Source organism: Leopardus geoffroyi, chromosome B4 (genome assembly GCF_018350155.1).
Source record: "Leopardus geoffroyi isolate Oge1 chromosome B4, O.geoffroyi_Oge1_pat1.0, whole genome shotgun sequence".
Classification (NCBI taxonomy): Eukaryota; Metazoa; Chordata; class Mammalia; order Carnivora; family Felidae; genus Leopardus; species Leopardus geoffroyi.
Genome location: NC_059341.1, coordinates 68,813,658 through 68,835,950, shown reverse-complemented (window position 1 = coordinate 68,835,950; position 22,293 = coordinate 68,813,658). Strand labels below are relative to the sequence as shown.

At 35.8% G+C, this 22,293-nt stretch overlaps 1 protein-coding gene and 1 pseudogene across 4 annotated transcripts in view; one reads left to right on the top strand and one right to left on the bottom strand.

Moving 5' to 3' along the window:
• Positions 1–22,293, bottom strand: part of CNTN1 (contactin 1) — a 365,054-nt gene that overhangs the window by 306,998 nt on the left and 35,763 nt on the right. The gene's annotated exons all lie outside the window — the stretch shown is intronic.
• LOC123591620 lies at positions 3,565–4,920 on the top strand (annotated as a pseudogene).

Here is a 22,293-nt window from a genome sequence, read left to right as displayed (position 1 = left end):
GATGAATGAATACTCTGAGTTGGAAAATTCCTTTAAAAACTATATTTGGATTTTGGAACAAGTCACAGGAAAGTGGGAGATGATATTGAACCCTATAAATGTTCATTCATTCATTCAACATTGAGTTATTGACTGCCTACTACGTGTCAGTAATCATAAGTTGGGGAAATCTGCCACAAACAAGATATGCAAAAATCACTGTTTTCAAAATATTTGTATTCTATAAGAGGACCAGTGTATGAAAACAAATAAATAAACAAGTTAGTTTCAGTTAGTTATAAATGGGTTTAAAGTATAAAACAAATAAAACACAAAGTAGAGCATGCCTTAGGGACTATTTTAGATTGGATGATGGGCAAAGCCTCTTGAAGGAGGTGATACTTAGGCAAAGACCAAATTAATGAGAAGGAACAAACTATGGGGGCAGTGGTCTGGTGTAAAATGTTCTAGGCATGAGGAACATCTAGTACATGAGCTCTCCATATCAACCCTCAATTTTGATAGAGTACCTCTTCTTGGTGCAGTCACCTACCCAGTTCTCAGAAATCTTTATTTACTGTCAAAACCTCCAACACTAATCTCATCTCAACCTCATTCAGTGATCTTGTCATCAACACTACCTCAGCTCCTCTGGTCATATCCATAAGAAAACTCCTCCCCCACGGGGCGCCTGGGTGGCGCAGTCGGTTAAGAGTTCCACTTTGGCTCAGGTCATGGTCTCATGGTTTGTGGTTTGGGCCCCACGTTTGGCTCTGTGCTGACAGCGCAGAGGCTGGAGACTGCTACAGATTCTGTGTCTCCCTCTCTCTCTCCTGCCCCTGCTTGTCTCTCTCTCTCTCTCTCTCTCTCTCTCTCTCTCTCTCTCTCTCTCTCTCTCCCAGAAATAAACAAACATTTAAAAAAAGAAGAAAACCCCTCCATAATCTCAATTTCTAACACCACATGCCCTGACTACTACTCCTCCTTTCTTACCAGTTCACTACCTCTAAGTACCCTGACTCCAATAACTCTCTTATCCCAGCAGGACCTACAATCCATGGATTTACCACTTGTTTCCTATATTTCACTCCCAACTCTTGCCTCCACCACTTTCCTTTCTCATCATAAATTTTATGGTACATCACTGAAATCACTCCACTATATAAAACTCCAACTTTCTTGCCCCTTTCTTGCTTTATTCTATTCTTGAATAAATCCAACCCTAGTTAAAATCACTTCCATCTATTCTATGCCCACATCTAAGTATCTGAACATGGCTAGAAAAACAAATCACAGCATAGAATCATACTGAATGGTTTTGCCTTACATTCATAAACAGTATCCTAAAAAGAGCTGTTAAACCAGACTATTTAGTCTCCCACTGTCCTAGATTACAAGTTCATACTTATTGTTCTCTCCTACAACTGTGAACATGTCTTCCCTCATTCCATCCTTACCGAATAAACACCATGTAAGTGTTATTCTACAAAACCACAGCCGCCACTTGTACATAAGATCCCATCCCTCTACCCTACCAGCATCACTTCAGCAAATCTCCCCTTGTCTTCTTGGGTCAACAGTTTCTTTCTACACCCACTGTTCATTCTTATCAACATACATACTTGGTGTAACCTGTTTTTTCCCAGATAATTTTCTTTAGGAAATAAGAAAATAAATGTATTTTTTTTCTGGAAGAATAAATAATAAGACTAACCCTGTATTTTCTTTTTTTATAATTTACCGAATTGATGAAGCTGTGGTTGTGTTAAAAGTATTAGGTCATGGGGCACCTGGGTGGCTCAGTTGGTCAAACATCCGACTTTGGCTCAGATCATGATCTTGTGGTTCGTGAGTTGGAGCTCTATGTCAGGCTCTGTGCTGACAGCTTGGAGCCTGGAGCCTGCTTCAGATTCTGTGTCTCCCTCTCTCTCTGTCCCTCCTCTGCTCATGCTCCATCTCTCTCTCTCAAAACAATGAATAAACATTAAAAAAAAATTTTTAAGTATTAAGTCATATTATAAAGCCAAAAAAAATTTATAAAGCATAATAGCACGAAGAATGATACTAAAAACAGATAGAATTTTTTAATAGAGGCAATAAACAAACCTAACATTAAATGTGATAATTATGGCACTTCAAATCAAAACAAAAATAGGTAGTTTAAGTAAAACCAAAACTCTAAATATATTGAAAACCTGGTGAAAATTTGCAAAATAATTAATAGAGAGAAAATATTAAAACATAAATAACTGTTACAAATTATCACTCAAAAGAAAAAAGTGGGCAATTCTCATGGTTAAGAAATTCAGAAGATGTATAGATAGCCTTAACATATGAAAAATATTTAACTTTACACATGTTTAATAATACTAAAAAACAAAGGTGATATATTATTCTTGTTTATATATGCATATATACATATACATGCACAATATACACACACCTATATATATAGATGTACAACATACTTCCACCCCAATGCCTATATTTCTATCTCTAACGTAGTGTACCCTATATTATGAAACATACAAGTAAGTATTTTCATACTTGTTATCAGCTGATAACTCCCTGAAGGCAACTTGACAATATAAAGTAAAGGTCTAAAAAATGTGGCTATTTTATAACAGCAAAAAATTAAAAATAATATAAATTCCTGACCATAGGAGATTACATAAATTATAATATATCTTTATGTTAGAATGTGATATGGCAACAAAAATCATAATCTTGAAGAATATGTGAGGATAGCTGATATTACTCCAGGCACCCTCCCACATCCTACAAAATAGTATAAAATAAATGATCTCATCTTCCTAAAGTATTCATTATAATATTTATTATAATTAATATACCAAAAAATGATAAGATAGCAAAGTATTAGGAGTAACTATTCTCAGTTATGGAGCTATGGGTAATTGCAATTTTCTTCAGTATTTTCCACCTTTTCTAACAGCAGTATATTTAGAAAGTTAAGAAAGCAACAAATATTGAAGATGATGAAGAGGAAGGAGGCAAGTTGAGAAGAGTAAAGTTTTCTTCTCTCCACTTTTTTAAGTGGGAATTGGTCAGAAATCACTAGTGCCTCAAGGTAGTCACATGGTTTGTAGGTCCTTGCACAGGAACAATTAGTTTATTGCAGGTTCTTCACGACCACCCCACCACCATATTTGCAGATATTTTATGAAAGCCACCAAGGGCAATGACATCTAGCACAGCAATGAGGAGATTCTAGGCTCTCTACGCCAACCATGTGGATTGGGCAGTCAGAGAGTATTTCTGAACTTCAGTTCTAATCACAAAATAAATGGATTGACTTTTTTGGCAATGGGTTTGCCACCAGAACACAGATGTTGTAAAAACCCCTGCTAAACCTAAACCAAAATGGGAAAGGAAAAGACTCATATCAACATCATTGTCATTGGATGTGTAGATTCGAGCAAGGCTATCTCTACTGCTCAAGGTGGGATCGACAAAAGAACTATCAAAAAATTTGAGAAGGAGGCTGCCGAGATGGGAAAGAGCTCCTTCAAGTATGCCTGGGTCTTGGATAAACTGAAAACTGAATGTGAATGTGGTATCACCAGTGATATCTCCCTGTGGAAATTCGAGACCAGCAACATCAAGACCGACATCATCATTGATGTCCCAGGACACAGAAACTTTTTCAAAAACATGATTACAGGCACATCTCAGGCTGACTGTGCTCTTCTGATTGCTGCTGCTGGTGTTGGTGAATTTGAAGCAGGTATCTCCAAGAACGGGCAAACCTGTGAGCATGCCTTGCTGGCTTACACACTGGGTGTAAAACAACTAAATGTTGGTGTTAACAAAGTGGATTCCACTGAGACACCCTACAGACAGAAGAGATACAAGGAAATTGTTAAGGAAGTCAGCACCTAATTAAGAAAATTGGCTACAACCCTGACACAGTAGCATTTGTGCCAATTTCTGGTTGGAATGGTGACAACATGCTGGAGCCAAGTGCTAACACGCCTTGGTTCAAGGGATGGAAAGCCACCCGTAAAGATGGCAATATCAGTGGAACCACAACTGCTTGAAGCTCTGGATTGCATTCTGTCACCAACTCATCCAACTGACAAGCACTTGTGTCTACCCTTTCAGGGCATCTACAAATTGGTGGTATTGGTACTGTCCCTGTGGGCTGAGTGAAGACTAGCACGATGGTCACCTTTGCTCCAGTCGATGTTACAACAGAAGTAAAATCTATTGAAATACACAGTGGGCTTTGAGGGAGGCTCTTCCTAGGGACAATGTGGGCTTCAATGTCAAGAACGTTATTTGTCAAAGATGTTTGTTGTGGCAACGTGACTGGTGATAGCAAAAATGACCCACTGATGGCAGCACCTGGCTTCCCAGTTCAGATATTTATCCTCAACCATCCAGACCAAATCAGTGCTGAATATGCACCTGTGCAGGACTGTCCCACAGCTCATATTGCTTATAAGTGTGCTGAGTTGAAGCAGAAGATTGATCATCATCCTGGAAAAAAACTGGAAGATGGTCTCAAGTTCTTCAAATGTGGTAGTACTGCCATCATCGATATGGTCCCTAGCAAGCCTATGTGTGTTGAGATCTTCTCTGACTGTCATCATCTGGGCCATTGTGCTGTTCATGACATGAAACGGACAGTTGCTATGGGTGTCATCAAAGCAGTGGACAAGAAGGCAGCTGAGCTGGCAAGGTCACCAAATCTGCCCAGAAAGCTGAGAAGGCTGTGTGAATATCATCCCCAATACCTGTCACCCCAGTCTTAATCCATGGTGGAAGAATGGTCTCAGAACTACTTATGCCAATTGGCCATCTAAGTTTAATAGTAAAAGATTTGTTAATGATAACAATGCATCATAAAACTTTAAGAAGGAAAAGGAGAATGTTTTGTGGACCATTTGTGCATGCATGTGTGTGTGTGTGTGTGTGTGTGTGTGTGTGTGTGTGTGTGTAGCAGTTTTAAGCCATTATTTTTTTTAAATCAGTACTTTTTAATTTTTTTTTTCAACGTTTATTTATTTTTGGGACAGAGAGAGACAGAGCATGAACTGGGGAGGGGCAGAGAGAGAGGGAGACACAGAATCGTAAACAGGCTAAAGGCTCTGAGCCATCAGCCCAGAGCCTGACACGGGGCTCGAACTCACGGACCGCGAGATCATGACCTGGCTGAAGTCGGACGCCCAACCGACTGCGCCAACCAGGCGCCCCAAATCAGTACTTTTTAATGGAAACAACTTGAACAAAAATCTGTCACAGAATTTTGAGACCCATTAAAACAAAAGTTTAATGAGAACAAAAAATGGATGAATGAGATATCCTCTTTACCTTAGTACTTTGATTACTTATCTGTTTGATTTAGTAATGCAGAGAGAATAAGGGGAAATACAGAACTATTACTTTTATAAATCATATGGTATGCACATATAAAAAGATTCTAAAGCACTGTAGACTTTAAAATTCTGTAGACTTCAAATTTTTAGTCTTTAACTTTTATGTTATCATTTGAAAGCATTAAGTAATAGTCTTCAAAATTATTGGAAACTCCTGGGAATAGAGATTAAAATTATAAGCAATTTAATGTACCATGAAATTGTCCTATCTGGGATTAAATAAAACGACAACAAATTGAAATCTATACTTGGATCTCACTCATTAAAACTAGCACCTAGAAGGGGGATGAAAGACAAAGCTGATCCCATGCAGATAACATAGTTAAATATTTTTCAAAATCACATCACATAAAGTGTCTGCTATTTGAAATATTTCATTGTTTTACACATTTCAATATTTTAACAGGAGTTTCTAGACTGTGTAATGAAAAGAATCTGAAAAGTCCTAAAGTTATTGTTTTTGACTGAAGCAAGAGAGCATCATTCATAGGACAATGAATGTGCTACACACGTAGCTCTGAAACAGTGAATTTAGGACAAGTTCAATTGCACTAAGGCATGGGCTAATAAACATCAAACAAAGCAGTCATTGTAAGCCAAGCCTCATCTATTATAAACATGTGATCACACAGGGCATACTAAAGTCTTTGTTCTTGTGTTAGTGCACAGTGGTCAAAGGAAATTATATATTCTATATTTTGTTAACTTACTCATAAAAAGCAATCAGGGGGTCTTATAAATGTATTTTACAAATACAAAATTTTAAATGTGAAATAAAAAGATGTAGTTTCACTCTAAACATATTCAGATAAATATTCAGATAAATAAAAATTAAAAATGATTATAAAAAGCTGGATTTTAAGAACTGCAAAAAATAGGTCACAAGATTTTGCAGATATGCCTTACCAATTATCATTTTCTTATAAAAAGATCTTTGATTTATAAGGTTTTTTAGAGAATATATAATCCCATTTGACCAACGCAACACCACCTTCTGATAGAACATAGAACTCTTACACGTGAGGAAGCTATGGTTTCTCAAGGTTATTTCCTTTGCTCATATATCTTGTTAAGTTTTGGATATAGAACACCACAGTCTTCTGAAAACTATTATATTCTTCTTTTGACTGAACCACCACGTTTTTGTACAAAATCCTCGTCCATGTAAATGCCATAAACTGAAAATTAAGGAGGCCTGTTTTCTATCTTATCATGGTTTTTTCTTGTGATGTCAAGTGACCCCACGCACTTCCTTTGGCTCTTCCGTGCCCTAGAATCACACTGTTTATTTTTCTCTTTTCTTTGACTTTCTCCTGATATGAAAATTTTAAATGCTCAATGCTTTCTAGGCTAAAAGAAGCCACCTAAACTAGAATATAAGATACTGAGGACTGGGATTTTTGTCAAATTTGTTCACAATGTCCACTTTGTTTAAGGATACCTGGAATAGTGTCTGGCACAGAGAAGATACTTAGTAAAATGTATTAAAATATAAAAGTTCCCTTTGTCTACCTCACTTTATTTTTTTTAAGTTTGTTTATTTTGAGACACACAGAGAGAGAGAATGCACACTCACGCATGCACACGTGAGTGGGGTAGGAGCAGGGAGAGAGAGAGAATCCCAAGCAGGATCCACACTGCCACTGAGGCACGCCAGTGAGGTCATGACCTGCTCCAAAACCAAGAGTCAGACACTTAACTGGGTGAGCCATTCAGGCTCCCCTGGTCCACCTCACTTTAAAACTACTAACCTCTTGGGGCGCCTGGGTGGCTCAGTGGTTAAGCGTCCGACTTCAGCTCAGGTCATGATCTCGCGATCTCGCGGTTGTGAGTTCAAGCCCCGTGTCGGGCTCTGGGCTGATGGCTCAGAGCCTGGAGCCTGCTTCCCATTCTGTGTCTCCCTCTCTCTCTGCTCCTCCCCCATTCATGCTCTGTGTCTCTCTCTGTCTCAAAAATAAATAAACGTTAAAAAAATTTTTTTTTTAAACTACTAACCTCTCATGATGTTTCCTATCACTATCATAATCAAAGATCTTGAAACTTCAGTTCCAGCTTCAAAATCACCCACTCTTAGGTTAGGTAATCAATAACTTCCTAATAATCAAAATGTAATGGTCTTTTTATAGTCTTCATCCTATTAGATGACACTTACAGGGGCACCTTGGTGGCTCAGTCTTTTAAGCAACTGACTCTTGGTTTCAGCTCAGGTCATGATCCTGCGGTTCCTGAGTTCAAGCTACAAACTGGGCTATGCTCGCAGCATGAGTCGGCTTGTGAGTGTCTCTCTCTCTCTCTCTCTCTCTCTCTCTCTCTCTCTCTCTCTCTGACTTTCCTCCACTTGCATTAACTCTCTCTCAAAATAAGTAAATAAACTTAAAAATAAAAAAAAAAAAAAAAAGAGGCGAGCCTGGGTGGCTCAGTCAGTTGAGCGTCAGACTTCGGCTCAGGTCATGATTTTGCGGTTCATGTGTTCCAGGTCTATGTCAGGCAGTGTGCTGACAGTTCAGAGCCAGGAGCCTGCTTCGGATTTTGTGTCTCCCTCTCTCTCTGCTCCTCCCCTGCTCTCACTCTGTCTCTCTCTCTCTATAAATGAATAAACTTTTAAAAAACTAAAGAAAATAAATAAATATTAAAAATAAGAAAAACTGAACACTCTTATAACTATTATTGCCATTTTATATCTTAGTTTTCTTTGTCCCTTTCTGCTTCCTTTCTCCATTGCTGGCATTGCTTCCCTTACTTAAATAAATAATAAAATTCTTTAATTATGACCTTGGCTCCTCTCTTCACTTTGCTAGTTCTTCCTGGCCATATCTTTTACATCATGGTTTAAATTACCATAACTGTGCCACTAATATTCAAAACTGTTTCTAGATTTCATCTCCTGACTGAGCAAAAAGATTGCATATCCTGTCTTCTTGAATGACCCACAGAACCTCAAACATAACATCCTCAAAATAAACATTTTTTCTTTATAATCCTCTTTCACCAAACTGAGTTGTCTTGAGTTTTCGCACTTGGCTCCCCCCGCTTGCATTTTTTTTTTTTTCTGACACTCAGCTGATGTCTATGCTTTCTATTTCTTTGGGGGAAAAAGAAGATGCAATCAAAAAAGAGAAGGCCTAAATATTGCCAATACCACATCCACCAACTTATGTGTATCCATATACCACATCTTTTGTTCTGTCAATATGCATAAGCTGACCTACTCCTACCTAGAGCTAGTCTCTCCTTATATACTTGGAATCTATCCATACCTTTTAGCTACTCAAAGACAATACTCCAAAATCTGTACCCCCCTTGCCTCCTTGATTTTTCCTCTCTAACCAAGATTCCCAATATCATGCAAACCTGATTTTTAAAAACTTTCCATCTTAAAAATGACAAAAATTCTCTTGATCCACATCTGCATCCAACCGTTTCATTTTTCTGCTTTCATTTACAGCAAGGCTCAAAAGAGGTGTTAACACCATCTGCCCTTCTTTTCCCAAACTCTTGAACTAGTTCATTTAGGCTTTTGTTTTTCCCAATCTATGCAACAGCTCTTGTCAAGGCCCCAGTGTCTGCTGCACCACCAAATTAATGGCCAATCCTCAATTCTCTTTCATAGAACTAATAGGGGCATTTGACACAGTATATCACTCCTTCCTTCTTGAGACCATTTCAACACTTCCTTAACCAAATATATAAAATAGTGAATATCCTGTCCCTAACACCTCAGACCTCAATGCCCCTTCTTCTCCACATCTTCTCCCCCTTATCCAGCTTTACTGAAGCTCTTCACAGTACCTATTACTGTGTGTATATACCTATTACCTGTATATATAGTTATTTTTTGTGAAATATAGGCTCAATGACAGCAAGGGCTTAGGTTTATACTAGTCTCCAGCCCATATTAAGCACTCCCTAAATATCATTTATATAATTCATTTTTACTATTTGTACAATCATACTAATTAATATACAGTAAAACCTTGGTGTGCGAGCATAATTTGTTCAAGAACAATGCTTGCAATCCAAAGCACTTGTATATTAAAGCAAATTTCAAGAACCATTGGCTCAACAGTGATCATGTGACATCTGGCACCATATACTACTTGTATTACAAGACATCACTTGTTTATCAAATTAAAATTTAGTAGAAATGTTTGCTTGTCTTGCAGAACACTCACAAAACACTTTACTTGCAATCCAAGTCATGTGACAACCAAATGGATATTTTTACGTCAATTTTCTTTCCTTTAAATTCATTTTTTATGTTGTTATATCCAGAAGCACAAATCAGATAACATAGTAAATACATCTACAACAATGGTAACATGCTAAGAAGAAGGAAGTCAACATAATATCTTACACAATTTGATTAAAGTTCAGGAAAACTCATATTTTACTGAACATTTGCATAGGCCAATTAACATATCTTTTAATTTATATTAAAATATGGTTATTAGGAAAAATATATGTAGTTATTAGGAGTACATTATAGCACTCAAGGTCATATATACCCGGATTATAACTGTGGCTCTTCTATCCAACGACTTGAGTCATGTTATTTAACCTCTGAACTTCACTTTTATTATCCATGAAAATGGGTGATCATAAGTAAGAGCTGGGTCCTGGGTTGTTGGAAGAATTAAATGAACTAATGTGTATAACTACTACTATTGCTATTATATATATATATATATATATATATATATATATATAGGTAATTATTCATTTTGGTCAATATTCACTCAGGACCTCGCATCTACCAGGTCATTGAAAAAAAAAAGTATTAGACTGAACTTATATTCTGTCTTCTATCTACCCAAAGATGCTTTATTTCCTTCATTTGATAGATATCTCAAGTAGTATTAACATACCTCCCAATATTTGCAAACACATGTATTGGACTAAGCATAATTATACAAAGAAATATTTTTTCAGTAAAAATATCACTGAGTTGTGGTGGGTTAACTTGAAAGGTGGACAATGGGGATATAGGCTGTATACTTTAAATATACTCTATCTACTTTACTATAATACCTGGTCCACTGTATGAAGTCAATAAATATTAATTTATGTCAATGTACCTAAAATCTTTTAAAAAGGACAACTGTATACAATTATCATATAGTTTAGTTCCTGGACAATTCTTACAAAATGGAATAGAATCCAGAGACATAATAAAGAATTGGTACTCTTTAGTTAGCACTAATAAATAAGAACACCAAGTTAATCATTGCAATAACAATTCAAAGAATTAAATGGAAACAATTCATTAATGTCAAGAATGCTATGATATAAAAGCAAGTATAAGAACCTAAAAGGTGTTCTGTTTTCAGTCTTAAAATATTGTAATTTTAACTCTGCAAGAAAAGATAGATTAAAAATACATGTTGTAAAGGGGCACCTGGATGGCTCAGTCAATTAAGCGTCCGACTTCAGCTCAGGTCATGATCTCACGGTCCGTGAGTTTGAGCCCCACGTCAGGCTCTGTGCTGACAGCTCAGAGCCTGGAGCCTGCTTCGGATTCTCTCTCTCCCTCTCTCTCTGCCCCTTTCCTGCTCATGCTCTGTCTCTCTCTGTCTCAATAATAAATAAAAACATTTAAAATTTTTAAAAAATATATGTTGTACCTATAATTTTTAAACTATTGTTTATGAGAAAAGCATTTTCTTTTCTGCTAAACTGTTTCCTAGATTGATTCTTCTTTGTCCCACTCTTTTTTCTTATGCTTGGTGGTATCCAATTAGACTTGTAGAGAAATCATTGATTGAATCAGTAATGAATCATTTGCAGTAAAACATCTAATATATGACATTAGAAACCAATATATTAATGTAATTTTTATGATTAAACAATGAGAATAAAAGCCAAAATTCTATTTAGACAGTTTTCACTTTGCATTGTGTTTTAAGTATCTTGAGTACAACAACAGCAACATTTATAAATGAGCATAATAGTTTTCAAGTATAACTATTCCAACATGAAAAAAAAAATATCTTGAGAATATAGCACTATATCTATGCACAACTAATCCTTAGAAACTTTAGATTTTCAGAACATTTTGCAGATGGTGTTAAAATCCCATCTGACAGTAGTTTGTTGAAGAGATTAAAAGTGATATGTATCTTTTACTTAAACCTTGGAGTTATTTTTCATTCTTCCTTCTCCTTCAACCCTTCAATACACAGTCTTTCCAACGTTCCTCACCTAATAATTAACACTAACCCTGACTTCTGCCCAGATGCCTCCTATTTCACCTATTACTTTACTCCCCAGATCCTCTTCCGTCCAATATTAGCTCTTTAGACAGTACTACAAACCACTACCAAACTGCACATTCCCTGTCCTCTTCAAATATCTGTAATGACCCCTACTGCCTACACAATGAAGTACAAATTCCTGAACTTGTATTTTATGCCATCCACAATCTGCATCTCTTGTCTATACAGCTTTATTGCCTAATATGCTCCTTCACAAATACTCCATTTCACTCAACTAGTACTAAGCATTGCCTAAAAAGAAATAATGCAAACTCAAACCTCCTATATCAAAACAGGTCTCCAGTGCCTATAATGGATTCACCCTTCTCTGTATTACAGCTTCCTATCAAGGAGTATTTTTTTTAACAGCATATCAGAGTCAAGTCCATTAACACTCATTATCACTTATTTTTCTTAAAACTTCTTGTATCGTTATTTATGCTGTCATTTTACAGCAATAACCTCCTGACTAGACTATTTCTTCTTTTGCGCTCCACAATACATTCTCCATATAGCAGCCAAACTGATATTTTACGAATGCAGATCATATCAGGTCACAGCCTTGCTCAAAAGCCTCTACTGGCTTCCTATACTCAGTAGGAAAGACAAAAGCATCACACATCACTCTGCAGCTGCCTGCCCTGCGTCCTCATTTCTGCTCTGGGATTTATCATTCTGCCCTTGCTCACCAGACTCCTGGACCCTACACTTTTACCCCTTTTTCTATGCAATTCTTCCCACACATTTTTGCATGGCTTACTTCTCTGACAAGACCTTCTATGACTACCTTTTCTAAAAGATTCACTAAAACAAACACATACATATGAATGCACACACACGCATACACAACTCACACACACCCACACACACACACGCACATTCAGGCACGCATGATCACTCTACCCTTTCCCTTCTTTGTTGTCTTCTTAGAATTTAGCATCATCTGTCTTTATTAATTTCTGATGCTACTCTATGGCCAACTCTTCAAATGGAATGTAAACTCCATACAGTGGAGATAATTTTTATAGCTATATCCCTAACTTACTATATTGGAAATGCACAATAAACATTTGTTCAATTAGTAAATTAATCCTTCTGTTAACAAGCATATAATCTGTTTCCTTAAACAGAATACTAATTCCTTAAGGAAAGACATTTGTCTGAATGCTCGAATGTTCTTGAATCCAGTAAAGCGGCTTGAATATAAGTGCTCAAGTATTTGTGTGTGTGTGTGTGTGTATGCGTGTGTTTAACAAGTAGAATCAATTTAGAGTAAAATGCATGCTAGGAATTACATGAAAACAGAATTTCCAAAGTGAAACAAAAAATAGAACATAAAATAAAAATATCTTTCTACCCATTTTATAAAATAGCTGGTTTCTCACTCAATGTGCTATGAAAACCTGCTTTATGGAGAGATTTTATTGCCAAAGTCATTTGTGGAATTATTTTGTACAGAATTTCAGCTCTTTTGAAATGAAACTAAACCACAGGGCTTTGCAAATCCGAGATGAATTGAATTCATTAACTCTAGGTCCCACAAAGCCTACAAGGTACCTTTTGGTCAAGTGTGTATTTCTAAAACCAAGACAATGATTTTTAAGCTTTTTTCTTTAAGCTTTTTTTTTTTTTTTGTCCCAGACAAATTTGTCCTTCTGATAATATAGATGGGGAGCACAGGTCAATAAAACACCAACAGTCTTGGGGTGCCTGGGTGGATCATTCAACTGAGCATCCAACTTCGACTCGGGTCATGATCTCATGGTCTGTAAGTTCAAGCCTCTCTTTGGGCTTTGTGCAGACATCTTGGAGCCTGCAACCTGCTTCAGATTCTGTGTCTCCCTCTCTCTCTCTATGCACCTCCCCCACTTGCACTCTGTCTCTCTCTCTCTCAGAAATAACATTTAAAATTTTTTTTTAAAAAATAAAAACACCAACAGTCTTAAAACTTCAAAGGAAATCAAAATAATTCACATCAAAATATTTTCAAAATCTAATAGCAAACTATGTTGCTGAGCCATTTCTTTTTTTCCATCCCTCTACTCAACCCGCATGCTGAAGTTTACAGTGAAAGGTTTAAAAAGGCAGACAAGAGCAAAATGCCTGGCACATGGTTATTATTCAATGATTATTTTTAAATGAATAAATAAAACACTTTAAGAGGCCCTCAGTAAGGAGATGGACAAAACATCTGGTCCCTGAATATTATAATATTAGTATAACTGTCATCCAGTTTAAAAAAATGAGATAGAAATGCAGTATGTGATCATTTCATTTGTAAAAGATACACCAATTGAGAAGAAAGGAAATTTTTTTTTCAATTGGAAATTAAGTAATAGAGACAGAATGGGTTTTTATATTAACATATCATTAAATTATTTTTTCAATTATGCAAAACATATTTAGCTTATATTAACCTACAAAAGTGCTCATATAATTTGTTTTTTCATTAATAAGGAATAAAGAAGTTATTTAATATATTTTGGAATATCCAAGACTATTTGAAACTGTTTTTAATACTTCAAAATGTCATAAAATTAAATATCAATTAGTAATAGTAACCCTGGCCAGCACTTTATCTTTTTTTTAAAGTGGGGCACCTGAGTGGCTCAGTTAGTTAAACGTGCAACTTCACCTCAGGTCATGATCTCCTGGTTTGTGAGTTCAAGCCCCATATTGCGCTCTCTGGTGTCAGCACAGTAAATTGACTTCAGATCCTCTGTCTCCCTCTCTCTCTGCCACTTCCCAGCTCGTTCTCTCTCTCTCAAAAATAAATAAACATAAAAGTGAAGTATTTGATGCCAATACCCATATCTTGATTGAAAATGACTGCAATAATGTGGAGACTGAAGATGTCAATAATAATTAAGTTATATGAATAATAATTGTTGGAAAGGTATATATGCAGTTCATTGTAAAAATAAATAACACATCTGTTAGAGAATAGGCAGTTTGTGATCAGTGTCCAGTCTCATACATACCGCTGCCTAAGAAAAAATGGGAAATTTAGAAAACAGGTTAGGTTTGATATTTGCCTGCACAACGTAAATAAGTAAAATAATATATCTCCCCATAGAGATAAATTGTACAATAAATAAACACAGTACAGTTCAACATGAACTACTTTAGAGCTGCTAAACATGGTGATTATGATTATGTGGCAATGTGGATAATATTAAATGTTAAGTGAATGAAGCAGGTTATACATTGTTATACTCCAATCACAATTATGTAAAGAAACATTTGTTTACCAAACAAAAGACTAAAAATAGACACATAAAATGATAACCATGGTTGTGATGGGAAAAAAAGATATTCCTTCTGGTAGTCTCTAAGAAAGTGATTTTATTTTTCAAATACATCTCACTAGTAGTGTATATATGTCATGCCTCCATGAAGGAGTCTTTGTACCCAAACATCCCCCTTCCCAGTATATCTATGAATCTATCTTTAGAGATTTCTTCTCTGTCCATCCTGAAAAAGTGGGGAAAGAGATTCTTTCCATTTCTTACTTCCTACATTCACCCTCAATGGTTTTAACAATCACTTTTATTCCACTAACTCTCAAGTCTCTCTCTCCTACCTACTACCTCTAAGTTCCTGCCCTGTGTTTTCTAACAGGAACTGAATGTACATTTTCTTGAAAGGATTTTGTACAAAAATGTTAACAGGAGTTTCCTTTATCACCTCTGGCCTCCTGTACAGGGTTTCATGTTACCATGCCTATTTCTCAAGTTGGAAACCTTAATAGGTAACTTCACTCCTTTCTCTACCTCTCCCGTCATGAATAGCAAGTCACCGATTACCAGTTCTTCCACTCTGGAAGTCTCCTGAAGCTGACATATCTTCTCAACTCTCTCTTTATCCATACATTCATCTCTGGTGTTCTTATATTTGTTTTCCAAACACTCCTTTCAAAAACTCTGTCAATATTACCTCATTTAATCTTTATGCTGATTATTTACATTAACACCGTTTTACAGATAAAACTGATGCATAAAACGTAAGTAATGGGATAACACAGCTTGTAAGTGGCAGAGTTGGCATCTTTCACTATTCCAAGAATCTCCTGTGTCTATGTCACTCCTAATTATTTTTTTTCCAAATATTGTTTTGTCCCCCATTGCCCACATAGCAATTCAAACGTATTAGTGTCTCAAAGAAAGTTCTTGCAAGTCTACAGCAAGTGTACATGTCCAAGCTTATCTTCTGATACTCCCTTACCCTACACCATGTATTCCTGCAGAAACTGATCAGAATGAACTCTGGTCATGGTGATCCCTTCTCAACCCCCATCACTATGTGCAAACCTCAGCTACTTAGAAAACTGTCCCAATCCCCTCCCCTCAAAAATCCAGACTCAAAGCTTTCCTCTTTAATGAAACCTCTCCTCCTGTCACCAGGCTGCAGAGTAACCTTGTTCTGTTCTCCAGATCTCCATAACACTGTATTCATATATCTAACACATTCTCTACTGTAAATTAACAGAATTTAATTGTTGGTTAATCTATCCTCCTTCCCAAATGATAATCTCCTTCAGAGCAGGAGATCATATCACTTTTTCATCCAAATATACTAGTTGCATATCTACAATATGCTAATGCTTAGCTCGGTGCCTAGCACACAGTTGATACTCAATATATGGTGAATGTGGAAATTTTTCAGAGCACCATATTACAAAACAGATATTCATGGAAAGGGTAATTCTTATAGATCAGATAATTCAAGATCAAGGGCACTTATAAGAGAAGTAAGACAAGAGCCTGAAAGGCCTCTAGGGATAGAAGGCAAAGGACATGAAAGAGAATGAGATATAAAAAGGATGGAAGAGTTCAAGGGGCACCCAGGTGGCTCAGTCGGTTGAGTGCCTGACTTCGGCTCAGGTCATGATCTCGCTGTCTGTGAGTTCGAGCCCCACGTCAGGCTCTGTGCTGACAGCTCAGAGCCTGGAACCTGCTTCAGATTCTGTGTCTCCCTCTCTCTCTGCCCCTCCCCCACTCATGCTCTGTCTCTCTCTCTCTCTCTCTCTCTCTCTCTCTCTGTCAATAATAAATAAGCACTAAAAAAATTTTTAAAAATGAAATGATGGAAGAGTTCAAAAGCAGCAAAGACAAATTTTACTCCCTTGAAAATGTTGCCATTTCTGAAATATTAAATAATCAAATGCAATTCGATTTGGATAGAATCCTCTGCCACAAAGACAAAGCATTTGTCCTCTTTCCCTCTTTGTGTAAACTCTTGGTTCAGCTATTGACCGATGGAGCTATTATGGTGAAATACCACTCTACTAAATGCTTTCAGTTTTAGCCCATTTAAGCCATTGTGAAACTCAACTTGGCAGTCACCTTGCTGCACAGTGAAAGAGCAGGATAAATGAAACTTCCCTCAAGTTCTTTTTATCTTCAAACAGTAGGAGAACATTATTGGCTCCCTCCAGTTGTGGCTAGGTTACATGGGTTATATTCTAAACATTTCAGGGCAAACTCCCACTGTAATGTGATATTATTGGGCCAGTTTGTCTAACTTGAGAGAAAGTCCTATTGTAAGTAGAAGTACTTTTGCTTGATATTTTGAGAGTATACGTAAAACACTTGGAAAGTTTATAAATCTAGATTTTTTCCCTTTTGGGTAAAAGGAAAAAAAAGAAAAGAAATTCAGTCTCTCAAAGCAAATTAAAAATACATAATAAGTTTATTTTATTAGTAATGATATTATAAATTCACTGGTAGAATTTTCAATCTTTCCATTAAAATTCAATTAATCTAATAAAAGTTATTTATAAACATCTAACATACAAGGTAAGTAAAAACAAGATCATACTTGTAATCAAGGAACATAAGTCTGAAGTAAAATCAATTAGTCTACTTCTTTGCTTCTCTGTGGGTTGACATTTATCATTCATTATATTGAACAATTTATTTTATCACTCAGTGTGACATTTCCTCATCTGTCAAATAAAAATAGTATGTAAATGCACTGATTATTTCAAGTATTCCGTTGATACTTATAATATTTGGTACAAATAGGTGATCAATATATGTCATTTGAAATGAAATTTAAACAATAAAGGATCAAATTTAGTATCTCATTGAGGGGATTGTTCAATAGGCTTTAATTAAAGCTAAATGGTCAGATTATTTCTAATTAAATTCATCATTTTAGTTTATCTTTCTTATATCTTTTGTAGTAAAGTATATGATATTTTATAGAACATAAAAGGGAAAAATAATGATGGACCATAATAAAAGAGGAAACCTTGTTCATTAGAGGCTTTTTTGAACCACACTTGGAAAATTGAAAAAATGTGGATTATGATTTATTTATTTATAACTTTAAGTCAAGTCAAAATTCAAAAGTATTGAAGCTGATTTAAAGTGAAGGAAACAAGCAGATGTAAAGATATAGCCCAAAAAACTAGAAATATTACCGTTCACCTTCCTATTCTAGGAATTTTAGTGTGCTTTTTTTCCTGCTTATTGGTATGAGAGATCATTTGCCTGACTATGTGTGTGATATTTTACTGAAAGGGCTGCAACTCACATTCAACAAGTCACTTTAATGTTTATTAATCGCTGATTATGTATACACTCTATTGGGAACTAAGTGAAAAAAGATAACAAAATTTTGTCTCCAGGAGTACATTGAGTAGTGGAAAAGACTGGTATATAATTTTAAACTTGCAGGATTCACTCAGGAGATTCACTTGTGAGCTATAAAATTCACACTTACTGGGAGATATCCAGAGGAGGTACACTTAGTCCATCCCACTGGAAAGGTGCAGATATGGTGGATGAATTTATTTTTGGGGACGAATAAAAACTGGCCAGGTGAAGTAAGTTGAAAGGAAACTCCGGGCAGTGAGAAATGGCCTGGTGTGTCGGAAGGGATGGGGAAAAAACTTTCAGTTATTTGAGTGCTACAACAGGGCTGAAGGGGAAGGCAGGGCTGAGCCCTAGAGTGTCCTTCATACCTTGCTAATGTGATTAACATTTGTCTAGTATGCAGTGAAGAGGCATTGAACCATTTTATGTAAGGAAGCTAACACATTATGTGTATTTGCCATCGATCGTTTGAGGTGGGAAGAAAGACTTGAAAAATCCTGCAAGTATGAAGAGAAAGTGAAGAGCTATTACAATTTCCTGATGAAAGGTGATGGAGAACTGAACTAGGGCAGAAAGAAAGGGAAGGCAGTGAAGACTCAAAAGTAAATTGTGGGTAAATCCACATTATGCAATGATGGTCACAATTTTACTTCTATGGCCATCCAATATGTTAGGACAGAACCTCAGCTCAAATGTAATTATGATATTTTTACATACCACTCATTTTAAAAACCATAGATTTGTTCATAATATATTTTATTACAAGATTGTGTTATTCCCTTTATCGATCATCATTCTCAGATTTATCTGGCAGTTCTTGCAAATTTATTTATCTTTATGAACTTCAGAATCCATTATGTTGTCTAGTTCACAAAAAATTATACTGAGAGTTTTTAAGGAAATTGATTAAATTTATTTAATAACAAGAAAAGCATGTTTCTTTACATTAAGTCTTTCTATCCAAAATAAAATACAGCATGTCTTTCTATGCGTATCTTCCTTCCTAACCTTAAACATTATAGCATGTGTTATTCAGTGTATCTCAGATTTATTGATAAGTTTACATCAAGATAGCTTTTACTTTGTGTTACTACCAACGAGGTCTATTCATCCATTGTGTTTTCTTTAAAATTATTTTTACATTAGTAAATAGGCTTATAAAATGCATACCCCTGTACTAAACACCTACCTCTGTCAAATTCTAGCATTTGACTATATTTGCTTCAGATTTTTCGTTAATGAAATCAAACATTACAGATGTGATTGGAGTCTCTGTTTACCTCTCTAGATCTCCTCTGCAGTGGGAATGCCACATAAAATTCAGGATTGCTTGTTAAAACTGAATTTTAGATCAACAGTGACTCAATTTTTAATATATCTCATGCAATAGGCAATTTGAATGATAATCTTACTTCTTGAGGTATAGAAATATTCTTAATTTGTTCTTTTATTATTCTTAAACATTTCAAACTATACTGTTACATATTATGTGATCTTAAATACTTAATGGCATTGCCTTTGAAGGTCTTCAAAACTTACACAAATTGTTCAAACATGTTGTTTCCCTTGGCTCAAACCAAGGATTGTTGCCTTTTCTTTCACACGGTCTGAACAATGTGTTTAGCTGGCTGTGTCTGAGACAATGTAACTGCATATGTCTTCTGACAGTATTTTCATGTATCCTGGATCGATATTTATTGCGTTTGACAATGCTTCATCTTAAACTATGATTCAAGAGTACAGATATGCCTAGTTTCGTCAAAACATGATTTATACTTTTTTTTTTTTTTTTTTTTTTGCTATTCTTCTTTCAGTGATTACAGACTAGAGAAAGGGAAAGAAAGGTCTGTACTCCCCCTTCTCACAACTGGAATTCACTTACGTATTTGAAAATTATTGATGCCTTAAGCAGCATTCTACTAATGGAATCAGTCCCCCTTCAAGGGTCAGTCCAAAACCTGTGTAAGCTGACAAACTCCAAAGGTGATTCTTCTGTGGGAGTGAGACCCTTGGCTTAGCTAAACAAAGATAGATTTTAACAATATTTAGAATATTCTACTTTTTTCTTCTTACTTAACTTTGTTTTCTTTGTATCAAACAAATGTACATTTTTAAGCATGTTGTTATATATTTTTAAGATTCTTGCAACTTCTTAAAAATAGTACTAAATTGACTTCCATAAAAGCTATCAGTTTTAATCTCTAAAAGTTCATAAATGGCTTTAATTATTAACTAGATGTTAACTCGGATTTTATAGAAATGTTTAGTTCAGGTTCTGTTGGACTCCCCAATGGTGTAGTATGTTAGCCTGCAAAAAGTAAATAAAATATCCTTTGAAACTTTCAAGGATTTCTTGGTGATTTAATCATAGTCAACCTACGGGGCATCTGGGTGGCTCAGTTAGTTAAGCTACTGACTTTGGCTTAGGCCATGAGCTCACGGTTCTTGGGTCCGAGCCCTGTGTCAGGCTCTGTGCTGACAGCTCAGAGCCTGGAGCCTGCTTCAGATTCTGTGTGTGTATGTGTCTCTCTCTCTGCCCCTTCCACATTCACACACTGTCTCTTGCTCTCTCAAAAATAAATAAACATTAAAAAATATATAGTCAACCTACAATATTTATCCAGCCTTTCTTTGAGGTATAATCTTTTTTTGGTTTATAATAAAATTTTATGACCTATTAAAATGATTGCTCTTTCCTGTTCCTCAATTATACTTCATGCTTTCACTGCTACATGATTTCCTCATACTCTTTAACTGAAATAGATATCCTCACCTTAGTTGATAAATTAAACCTGTCTTTTAAAAAACATTTTCAAAATCAATTTCTCCTCCTTCAAGGTCTTGTACGTGCTGGTTTTCTTTTTCTGAAACCTAAGGGCAATTCATTTGTATATTTCTTGACATGCTTATTACATGATTATATGATAATTTGTGTACTTGCCTTTTCCCATAGTGATAGATCATAATTGATAATAGAATTGTAATATGTGATAATTATTTAACATCTACTAAATGCCAGGCAATGGGCTAAGGACATCATTTGCTTTAATCCTGAAAACAAACATATGAAGTATGTAAAATTATTTTTTTTCTATTTTTCTAATGAGAAAATATGGGTAGAATGAAGTTTAGTAGTTCCAAAATCACACAACTAGAACAGGCCAGCCTTTGAACATGTCTCACTGCAGAAGCAGCCTTCTTAACCACAATGCCCTGCAGTGCCACAGGTCACCTACTGCCTCTTTGGGGTCTTGCTCAGAAGCTTACGTGGCAAATCCTAGCATATTTATTCCACTGAATTTCATCATTTACCCCTAACCATCTGTTTGATCTTATTTGGGCTACTTTTATATAATTATAAATGTGGGAATCTCAAGTCAACATGTTTTAATGTTTCTGTTTTCCCATTATACTTCAGAATTCTAATGAGAATTTGTTCCCAGCTAGAGAACATGGCCTAATCACTAGTTCTTATGCCTCCCCCTCCCGTTTAGTGGACTCCAATTGTTTTCTAGATCTGAATTGACAGCCATTACATAAAGCAGCCAGAAGATGATTAGCCTGGAAAGCTGAATTTTGTCAAGTTAATTACCAGTGGTACACATTGACTTTGATTCATGAATATGGCTTTTAGCAGAACTCTTAAAGTAAGATGTTAATCAGTCAACACTAATTGTTTACAGTTTAATGGAAATGTCACAAGGAGGGTTGCAGGGAAAGCCAAGGAAAGAGGGACCCTGGTGTGCACTGAAAGAATCACCACATATAAAAGAAGCATTCATTTTAAAGAAGTGTTTTTCAAGCTTCTTGATCATAAAATGAACAGACCTCTAACTGCTAGAGCTGTAATCAAATCAATCATCAGTGCTCTTGATAAACACAGAGATGAACTAAGAGATTATGCTCCGTTTTTCAGGTAAAAATCTTCCAAATTTAATGGAACTGTGTGGTACTAAGAGTGAATGCAAAAAGGCAGGACAAAGAAGAAAATGTATCTTTATTAAATATAAAATATTTAAAATGTATTATATACTTTGTGATCAGATGAAAATATTCTGCAAT